The sequence below is a fragment of the Vigna unguiculata genome, chromosome 11 (assembly GCF_037176805.1).
Source record: "Vigna unguiculata cultivar grain cowpea cultivar isolate G323 ecotype 2 chromosome 11, ASM3717680v1, whole genome shotgun sequence".
NCBI classification, from domain to species: Eukaryota; Viridiplantae; Streptophyta; class Magnoliopsida; order Fabales; family Fabaceae; genus Vigna; species Vigna unguiculata.
The window spans coordinates 11,304,700-11,316,980 of NC_140802.1; positions in this window are offsets into that span (position 1 = coordinate 11,304,700).

The following is a 12,281-nucleotide window of genomic DNA, read 5'->3' on the forward strand; positions in this document are numbered from 1 at the left end:
GCCCGCTCGTGGTCAACATCTACGAACCTTCCCACTCATAACATCCTCAAGTGTGAGCACAGAACATACGAACCTCCCCGCTCGTATTCCCACACAAGAGTACATCCAATACGAACCTCCCCGTCTATAATAATCACACGTTTCCAACTCGATTATGAACATCTCCGCTCATAATTCATGCAAGCATATCCCAGACCAAGGACCACCACCATGAGGCATGTAAAACTCAACACAAATCCACCCTACCATTGCACTATCGCTTGGCATAGCCTAAGCGCTGCCAGGCGAAGTTGCGATGCAGACTACTTGGCGATCTCAACTCACTGTTGGGCGCCATACCCTTCAAGAACATCCCTTGTTACTTTATCGCCTAGCGGTGCAGAATGGACCGCCAAGCGCTACACCAGCAGTGTGACAACTTTTTGGTTTTGGCACTTCATCACAGATTTTAACACCTCAACAACTTAGGCACAGATAAAAAATATCACATTTGACGTCCATGTATTGCACATGATTCAATTTTACATTACCACACATCATATATGTTCATATATACTTAACTATTTAGGTCATACCAACATTCAAATTCAACAAGGGGTATCTTACAATATAGGAGATATAAAACAACAACACTCGACTACTGCCGTACATATTCTTATATTCCAACATGGCATAATTACTAAATCACCCAATATATATTACAACGATTTATATGTATATGTAATTGTAACACCCTAGACAAATATTACTTATTAAAAAAATTATAATTTAAATTAAATCCAAACATCGGATATTATTCCCAAGATGTGGGAAAATTTCATTAAAAACAATATCGTGCCAAAAACCAAATCCATAAAGCACGATTTAACTATTACATATCCCAAATCAAAAAATAAAACCAAAAAGGAAATTACAAGTTTATTTCAAAATATAATTCCTCTATCATAGTCCCATACGCTAGCCCCCACTCTGTCTATAGGCATCGCCTTCAACACCTGGATTATCATCTGCTCCCGTTGTGATAAGTCACACGATCATCGCCAAATACAAATAAAAAGGGTGAGCTAAATAAATAAACATACATAAAAGAAGATAAGTACCCCTTACCCAAACTAACTTAACCACGTTCACATTTTAAAGCCTTTATACCTTGCCACCCCAATCTCATAACCTGTTTGAGACGAGCACACATTCCACCATGGTCTTAGGGATTCCAATGCTTCCACGAACCTACCCACTCGTGATCCAACTCTATGAACTTTCCTGCTCGTAGTCCAACTTTACGAACCTCCTCGCTCGTAGTCCAACACGCGTGAACACCATCTGTTATGAACCTTCCCGTTCATAATAGCCTCAAGTGTAAGCACGAAACATACGAACCTCCCCGCTCATATCCTGACACAATAGTACATCCAAAATGAACCTCCTCGTCCGTAATAATCACGTGTTTACAACTCTATTACGAACCTCCCTAATTGTAATTCATCCAAGCATATCCTAGACTGAGACCCTCGCAACAAGCCATGCAAAACGCATCCTGCCATTGCACTATCACCTGACGCATCCTAAGCGCCACTAGGAGAAATTGCAACACAGACCGCCTAACGGTCTCAACTCACTATAGGGTGCCACTTATTTCAAGGACTTCCTTGGGTATCTTATTGCCTGGCGGTCCAATCAGTATTGCCAGGCGCTATACCATTAGCGTGATAGTTGCTGGTTTTTTCACTTCACCATAGATTTTAACACCTCAACAACTCAAGCACAAATCTAGAATATAATATTTTACGTCCATGTATTGCACATGATTCAATTTTACAATACCACACATCATATATGTTCACATATACTTAACTATTTAGGCTATACAAACATTCAATCACATTTCATGCCTTAGACCCTTCATCATACCCTTTGTTGTTTGCACCACTAGCACATGCATAATTCCATATATACCCCAAAAGAATCCCCAACTCGCACCAACACAGAGCCACCCACTAAGGTTGTTGATTACGTGTTGTCGCTTGGTGGTAGGTTATGTACCGCCAAGCGATCCATCAATTTATGGGAAAATCCCATATTTAATTGCATCTGCATGAAAAACCTAAACCCCAAAACTCGATCCATTCAGCTAACATGCATATATAGATAGTACATCAAGATCTCATATTATACCATGCTAAAGTTAAGCATCAAACACACATGATATCACAACCATTTCACGTCTAAAATTCATGCTTCCAATTATCCCCAATCCCACGTGAACCCCTCAAACTCATACAATTACCAAATCATTCAGTTAATCTCAAACATTGGTCATTTTAGTAGTTTATATTAGTGATCACTCAACAAAACACAATAAAACACCTTCAGCGCATCAAAACAACCATAGCACCATCCAAAACGTAGAAAAAGATTCGCAGAGCTCATGTCGCTTGGCGGCAATGAAGACCTGCCAAGCGATTGGCAGAACCTAGAAACTAGGTTCAAATGGCATGCGTCACCTAGCGGGTCAAGAACACTGCTAGGCGATTTCTGGGCAGAAACCTAGAAACGTGAATTTTTTTGCACAAAATGCAAGGGAAAGGGATTCCATGCATTCATTATACCACGAAAACATATAATTAAGAAACTAAACAAGTAAAATAACTCCCTTTACCTGGAAATCCCACTTCAATGAACTCTAAAATTCCTTCTTGGTCCAAACTTGCTCTAACCTTGGGTCTAAGTTCTCCCTCTATCCTGTTTCAATGCTCTAAATTTTTTGTCCTCAATAGTCCCACTAATCTCCTCTATTTTCTCACTATAACACCCTCCTATTCTTTCATTTCAGCCCATAAATTTAATAAATTAAAACAAAAACAACGAAAATTTACTTAAATTGCCATCAATTGGCCTTTACATGGTGGTTTCAACTCAATAATGGCCATACCTCTATCCTTCTAGCTTCTCTGAAGACGGCTAGGGTTTCTAAGTTTTCCTCAATGTAGCAAAAATAATTCAAGTGCAAAAATGAACTATTTAGTGCTAGGCAAGGTTCAAACTCCCATTCACACAATTACCAAGCATATGCACAACCAACAATCCCTTTCATATTTCATGTTATTTCATGCACATAAACCAATACAAAGGCACACCACATGTTTATGCATACTTGTAAAAATAAAATCAAATTAATAACACACTAATGGCATACGCAAGATTTGAACCTAAGACCTTTTAACACCACTCAGTACACTCAACCACTTGACTTATCACTATTCCTTGTTATGATTAACCCATTTAATTACTTTCAATGTATCTCCAATCCAAATTATTGATAATTACATATTTATTTATATTTAATTTTCTCGGGTCTTACATTTCCTCAACTTAAAAGAATTTTCATCCTAAAAAATTTCACTTACCAGGAAACAAGTGCGAATAGGATTGCTTCATCAGATCCTCCATCTTCCACATAGCTTCGTCCCAAATGACTTTCACTGCCCGAATATCCTTCCCTCTCAACTTCTTAACTTGAGAATCCAATATTCTCACTGGCTCAACGTCCACGGTTAGATCCTCTTGATACTGAATGTCATCTTCCTCTAGCACATGAGTGGGACTTGCTATGTATTTCCTCAATTGGGACACATGGAATACATTGTGCAAGTTCGCCAAGTGTGGTGGCCAAGCGATCTCATATGTGATATCGTTGTCGTGAAGCGATCAAATTAACACTACTAAACTATGACATGCAAAAATTTAGAGAATAACTTAAGAATGAAATTGAAAATTAATAAAAGACTTTGAAACAATTATAATAAAATAGGCCAAATCCACTGCTTTTACTATAGATTCTTCATCGATTATCTTCAGATTATTGTTCAATTAACTATTGTTTTTTTACTTCAAATTAATTAAAGTAAATTCTTAATTGATTTGTCAACATTCTTACTATTAACTAAAGTAAATTATCGATCAAAAGTAAGAACTTTGTAGATTAATCATAGTAGATTTAATCAAAATACATTCTCAATTAAATGTTACTATGCCTAATCATGTCTATTCTTTGACCTCTAAAATCAAGCAAAAATATAATTAACCAAAGTAAATTCTTAATTAATTCTAATTAAAGTTTTTACCTCTAATCAAAGTACATTCTCAATCATTAGCAAAAACTCATTCAATTACATGAAAGTTTCTAAATTTAATTAAATTAAATTCTCAATTAAATTTAAAAACCCTTGAACTCATGTGATCAACATACATGTAGATTAAACATCTCACTAATTAGCTATGATGTAAAATCATTACTTTTCATGTGATTCAGAAATAAAAGACATAGATGAATGAAAATAAAAACAATAATCAAAAGAACAATGACATTATTTTAATCTAACCTCAAAATCCATAATGATTTTACAATGGAACCAACCTTAAAAGCTTAGCCCTCCATGGATTGGATGGAATACATGATAAATGAGGAACGCAAGAAAAATAAAAAGGATGGAAAAACGAGAGATGTGGTGGATGGTATCTTTCCAAAACTAGAGAGTTGCTAAGTGACATTCTTCTGCTCCTCTAGGTATCTTTATATTGGCCTTGATTGAACTTGGACTTTATCTTTTCTGTTGTTGAAATCTTTTATCTTTTGATATAATATTTCTCAAATAACTAATAGATTTCATCAATTTTTAAAATATTTGAAAGATGTTCTCTATTGATGATTTGATATATACCAAGGATAATTAATTACAAATCTTTAATTAATTATTTAGCAACTTATTTTTTGTCCAATTTCCAATTTTGCCTCTCCCGTTTGACCATTTTTACAATATTGACCAAACATTTACCAGAATTGACTTTTTGACCAGTTTTGACCAGTTTGACTCATTGACTGTGCAATAGCAAACTGACACATGGCCTCTCCTTTTTCTCTCTCATCAGGCCAATTCTCTCTCCTCCCTTAAGGTTTCTGCTTCCATGTTTTTGTAGTTTTCGTATGGTGGTTGATGGAATCCGGCACAATGCATATGTGTGGCTATCTCTGGTGAAAGAGTTTTGTTCGTGGTGGCTCTTGACGTAGGTGCAGGTTTCTCTACTGCAGCCCATCTCTAGTTTGTTCATGTGCGTGATGGAGGCATATTGTAGTGGTGGTTCATTCATGGTGGAGCAACTTGTTCGAATTTCTAGCTCGCGAGCTTGGTTTGTTTTCCGACTAGGAAAATGTGCAAGGCTGACGGTGGTTGAGCACACTGATGCAAATTGAACTTCAATGGTTGCTTGATGCAGGTTCGCGCAGATCTATTGCTGTTTTGCGGTGCAGGTGCGGGAACAAATTTGGTTGCGGTTGGTTGCGGTGGAGAATGCTGCATTTGCATCGCGATGGTTATACTGATGAAGATGGTGGTGCAAGGTTGAATGTTGCAGTGGAGAAGATGATGGTTGACGTCGTGAGGAAGAATGCTCAGATGCGTGGTGCGTGAAAGCTGCCATGGTTGCTGGGAACCTCAAATGGTCCACAAACATCTGAATGTATAACCTCCAAACACTCCTTTGATCTCATGTTTAGGTGTTCTTGAAAAGATTTTCGAGTTTGTTTTCCAGCCAAGCAGGTTTCACAAATAGTCCCAGGTAAGTTGATTTTTAGCAGTCCTAGCACCATTTTCTTTGTACCAAGTTGTTGTAGACTCTTTAAATTTAGATGGCCATATCGGGAGTGCCATAACCAGCTATCATTATCACTCTTTACTGCACAGAGGCAGTGTACATCAGCAACCCTTATGTTCACCTGAAATGTTCTATTCTTGGAGAGTTTACTTCTCAAAATGAGATTTCTAGTAGCATCGAACACTTCAACTTTGTCGTAGCTCCCCATAACTGTTGTGAACCCCTTTTGGACCAACTAACCAAGGCTGAGAAGATTGCATTTCATTTTTGGAACAAACAAAATGTCTGAGATGATTGCCTTTGACCTATTCTTCCTTAGGATTACAACTTCTCCAAACCCTTCTACCTCTAAATAGTTATCATTCGCAAATCTAACTTTGTTTTTCTTTGCTGCATCAAAGTTTATCAACCACTCCTTGTGACACGTCATGTGATTCGAACATCCTGAATCAAGATACCAAGACTCAGCCTTTGAGTTTGAATCTTCTATAGTGGTGGTCACCATCAAGATAAATAGTTCAGAGTCAGAATCCTCCTTGGTCATATATGCTTCTCTTTTCTGAAGCCTTTTCTTATTTCCTTTATCGGTGTGGCATTCATAAGAGTAATGTCCTAGCTTATGACAATTAAAGCACTCCACCTTACTCTAATCTTTCTTCTTGAAATTCTTCTCTATTCTCCCCTTTCTTTCTGCTGAATCACTCTCTCCTTTGTCAGATTTCCAATTTCCACTGGTTTGTTGTCCTCTCCATTTCTTTTGTTGTTTCTTTTCATCACTCTTAAAATGATGCACCTTTAGGGCTTGGTCAGCTTTCTTGATTGGGCTTCTATTAACCAATCTAATTTCATGCGCTTCTAAAGAACTTTGGAGTTCTTCAACCTTCATTGTTGCTAAATTATGTGATTCCTCTATTTCCACTACAATATAGTCAAATTTCCTAGGCAATGATCTTCTCCACAATCATCATGTCAGTGATGCTTTCTCCACCGCCCTTCATCTGGTTCGTGACGGTGAGTACTTTGTTGAAATACTCACCAATCCGATCATCTTCCTCAATCTGTAGTAACTCATATTTCTTCCTCAATGTTTGGAGTTTCACATTTTTTATCTTTTCTCCTCATGTGTGACTCGTCACCAAGATGCCCCATGCTTCTTTTGTCGTAACAGCATTCTGAATCTTTTCGAAGTGAACATCATCAACACACTAATGAATGATAAACAAGGCTTTGTTATCCCTCTTTCTCATACTCGTTTTCTGTGCATCTGTTGAATCAGCAGGCACTTGGCAGCCACCTTCAACCACATCACTGATATCTTGAAATTTGAACAGTACTCGCATTTGTGTGCTCCACCGATCCCATTTCTTCCCAATGAGTGTCGGAAAATTCATGGAGGAAATGTGATTCTCGCTTCCTTCCAGCCATCCCTTTTCCCGTCTTGATCAAGAAATGAATTCTTGGACACTACTGTTAACCTAGAGACATTCCTTCGTGCTTCAATCACTCTGTTTGACCACCATTCATAACCTCTCGCAATCTGTCAAACGTGATTTTTGAAGTCACTTTCACAGGTCCTAGACTAACCTGGCTTTGGATACCAATTCTATTGGAACAGTTGTGTGAATACACAGTATATTTGGGCATTGTATATCTTTGTATTCATGCAAAGAGAGAGTATTTATACATGAGAGTTATTGTTATAAAGCTAAAAAGTAAACAAACTCATTCACAACTGTCTTAACTAACAGTTTTAACATATCTATGCTTGACTTATTACAAAATATACTAACAGATTCAGGAAAGGTCCATGGTGGTCAGAGGGCTGACGGCGTGATGGTGGAAGATAATGGTGACAACATTTAGGGATTGAATGGTGGCTAGGGTTTCTGATTTGGGAGAAGGTTGAAGATGATGAGGTGGCAGTTTGTTATTGGCTTAAATGTTTAGTGGTGGATAGATGACATGGCATGTTTTGGTTGGACAGTTTAATGAGTGGAGGATTTCCATATGACATGATTTGGTTGAGTGGAGTTTAAGTGGTAGGAAAGGTGTAATTTAGTAGAAAATAAGGGTGCAAAACAGGTTTTTGGGTGGTTCACTTGAAGAAGGAGTGTATAAAATAAAACTTTTGGGTATATTTAGCTCATGAATTACTTCTTTCCAGAATTTATTGATTTTGGACTTAACTTGTAACTCGAAACATTTCCAAATCCACACTTTTAATGACCAAAATTAAATTTTATCTACATTAACAAATGTTAGAATATTCAATAATATTTTATGCAAATAAAATCACTTTTTACGCCATTTTTACTTTACGAACTCAATAAATCCAATAATCACAAATCCTGATTAAATAGATCTTTTAAGCACTAAAATTCAATTAAATCCCCAACTTTAAATATTAAATGAGGGCAAAAATTTGAACTCATCAATATGTTACATGATGTGATCCCAACAAGGCTTATAGCTTGGGCCAACGCCTAGGCCTAAATCATGCTCAAGCCCCAATCCATGGCCCACATGCACCTCAATCCCAAAGCCCACCAAGAGGCCCAATAACAAGGGGCATGCTCAAAAAGATCCAATTAGGCTTCAACCAAGATGGCCCAAACCCACATGGGCTTCTCACACTCTTCACATGGCCCAAAGAAGATGTGAAGATTTGAAGAGGTATATCAAAGAGCAATAGAATAACAATAAGATTGGCGCACTGTTTAGGCCTTGTTTTCTAGAATAATAAGTCAAACAACGTGTAGTTGAATTGATAAAATTGGGCTTGATTAAGCCCAATAGGAGATTTAGCCATGAGCTACCAATAAGGATGGGCAAAAAATCCAATTTTTATGATCCAATCAATTTTTTCTATGATCCAATCCATTTAATATTCATTCTATTAAAAATCCAATCCATTTAAAATCCATTTTATTGGATCTGGATATCAATCTAATCTACATTTTATATATTTTATGGATTTGATATCCATTCTCGAAATCTAGATTTTCAAAATGGATAATCCAAAATATCCAATCCAAATTTTCACTTTATATTTTTTGTTAGGTTAGGCTAAAGGTTGAGACGGACCAGCCCAAATTTAGTCGTATTTGATTGAGTTGGCGTGACCCTGTACAAAATTTGGCCAAATTAGGCTAAATTTTGTCAAGCCAGTCCTGATCAAGATTTTACCAGTACGTTCTGAATAAAATTTGGAAGTATTCGGCCAAATCTGTCAAATTCTTTGGTGTCAGCCTTATGGACACAAATTTGGATCCACATCCATTATTTGGATCCAAAATGGATGTGGATTAGATTTTCGATAGGGTTGACACCATAAAATTTGGCAGATTTTTTGTCGAGGCCAAATTTCAGCATGGGATGAACTTGGATGACTTTCGAACGAATTTCAGTCGGGGAAGACGTGACCAAATTTGGGCTAAGGTCGACTCGACAAAATTTCAGTCAAGATCGACTTGACTAGATTCGACTGAATTTCAGTCATGGCCGATTTTGTCTAATACGACCAAATTTTGGCCAAAGCCGACTTGGCCAAATATGGCCACATTTAGGTCAGGGCCTAATTAGTCAAATTTTGGTCAGGGTTGACTCCACTAAATTCGTCGATCGGGACTGACTTGACTGAATATGGCCAATTTTCAATCACAGCCGACTAAGTTGAATATAGTCAAATTTCGTTCAGGACTTAGTCGACCGAATACGGCTAAATATGGGCAAGTGTCGACTTGACCAAATTTTGGTCATGACCAACTCGACTAAATTTGGTCAAATTTAGGTTAGGACCGACTCGCCTAAATATGACAAAATTTCGGTCGCGATCGACTCTGCCGAATACGACCAAATTCAGGCCAGGACCAACTCGGTCAAATTTTGGTCGAGGCCAACACGACCGAATTTTGACTAGAGCCGACTCGATTGAATTCAGACGAATTTCGGTTATAGCCGACTCAGTTGAATACGGCCAAATTTCGATCGTGACCGACTCATTTGAATACGGCCAAATTTCACCTTAAACCGTCTTAGCCAAATTCGACCAAATTTTTGTCATGGCTAACTCGGCCAAATCTCAATCAGGGTCAACTTGATTGAATTCGACCAAATTTTAACTGGAGCCAACTAGGTTGAATACAGCCAAATTTTTGTCGGGTTGTCTCGGCCGAATACGGTCAAATTTTGTCTAGGTTGACTTAGGCCAATGTAGTCAAATTTGGGTCAGGGTGAACTCAACCGAATACTTCCAAATTTTGTCCTGTACCAGCTGGGCCAAATTTTGATCGAAACTGACTTGACAGAATTCAGCCTAATTTTTTATAGGGTCACGCCAACTTAATCAAATACGACTAAATTTAGACTAGTCGGTCTCAACTTTTAGCCTAACCTAACAAAAAATATAAACTGAAAATTTGGATTGGATATTTTGGATTATCTATTTTGAAAATCTAGATTTAGAGAATGGATATCAATTCATAAAATATATAAAATATATATCATATTGATATCCATATCCAATAAAATGGATTTTAAATGAATTGAATTTTTAATAAAATAGATATTAAATTGATTAGATCATAGAAAAAATAGATTGGATTATAAAAAATGGATTTTTTGCCCACCCTTGATTAAATTTTGTGACACATTTCTTCGCATATTAAATGTCAGAACAAAAAACCAATAAAAAAATATTGCTTACTAACATCTAAACATTTTTCTAAAATCATCCATGTAATGATAGTAGACATTTTCCTATTTCTGGTAAAATAATGTTCTTTCTCTTCCTTTTTTCGATCAATAAGAAGCTATTATCTGAAGAAGGATAAAAAGCAAAGAAGAACCTTAGCTATATTGCAACCAGTAAATCAAAGCACCATTATTTTATGAAAAAATCAAGTATTTCAGTGCAATAATGTGAGATGTGCGACGTGGGATGTGACACGTGGAAGGTGAGACGTGGGCATGATACGTGGGACGTGGAACGTGCGACGTGAGACGACGTGGGAGGTGAAATGTGAGACGTAAGACGTGAGACCTGAAACGTGAGACGTGTGACAAGGGACGTGAGACGAGAGATGTGAGACGAGAGACGTGAGACGTGAGACGTGGGACGTGGGACGTGAGACGTGGAACGTGGGACGTGGGACATGGGTGTGAGACGTGAGACGTGAGACGTGAGACATGAGACGACGTGGAACGCGATACGTAAGACGTAGGACGTGGGACATGGGACGCGAGACGTGGGACGTGAAACGTTGAACTTGCGACGTATGAGAGACGTGAGATGTAGGATGTGGAAAGTAGGATGTGGGACGAGAGAGGTGAGACGAGAGACGTGAAACGTGAGACGTGAGCCGTGAGACGTGGGACGTGAGATGTGAAAGACGTGAGACGTGAGACGTGGGACATGAGACATGAGACATGAAACGTAGAACGTGGGATGTAGGACGTGGGACGTGGGACATGTGACGTGGGACGTGAGAGATGTGAGACGTGAGAGACGTGCAACGTGAGACGTGAGACATGAGATGTGCAACGTGTGACGTGCGACGTGTGACGTGTAATGTTCAACGTGCAATGTTCGACGTGAGACGTGAGACGTGAGACATGCGACGTGAGACATGCGACGTGAGACGTGAGACGTTTGTAAACACTAAAACTTGAAATTTATATTCATAAACTTTAAAGCTTACAATTTAAATGAAAATTTTAGAAGTTTAATAAAAGAATTGTTAATGTATCCATAAATTTGTACTAACAAATTTCAATTATACTCTTGTAAAAAAATGTATTAATATAAAGAGATTAAATACATATAAAATTGAAAGAATAAAAAATATGAGGGTAAAAGTAATAATTAATGTTTATTTAACGCATAAAAATAAAAATTATGAGGATAACAACAATAATTTATATTTATTGAACTCTTAAATGAGCGAAAGGAAGCAGAGGATAATCTAAAAAGTTAAACTAAGGATGGGCAAAAAATCAAATTTTCATGATCCAATCCATTTTTTGCTATGATCCAATCCATTTAATATTCATTTTATTAAAAATCCAATCCATTTTATTAGATTTGGATATCAATCTGATCTACATTTTATATATTTTATGGATTGTATATCCATACTCTAAATCTAGATTTTCAAAATGGATAATCCAAAATATCCAATCCAAATTTTCAGTTTATATTTTTGGTTAGGTTAGGCTAAAGGTTAAGACAGACTAGCCCAAATTTAGTCGTATTTGATTGAGTTGGCGTGACCCTATACAAAATTTGGCTGAATTAGGCTAAATTTTGTCAAGTCGGTCCCGATCGAAATTTGGCCCTGCTAGTCCTGGAAACAATTTGGAAGTATTCGGTTGAGTTCACCCCGACCCAAATTTGACTACATTGGGCTGAGTCAACCTAAACAAAATTTAACCATATTCGGCCGAGACAACTACGACCAAACTTTGGCTGTATTTAGCCTAGTTGGCTCTCGTCAAAATTTGGTCGAATTCAATCGAGTTGGCCCCGATTGAGATTTGGCCGAGTCGGCCCTGACCCAAATTTGGTCGTATTCGACTGAGACGACCTAGGATGAAATTTGGCCATATTCAAATGAGTCGGTCACGATTGA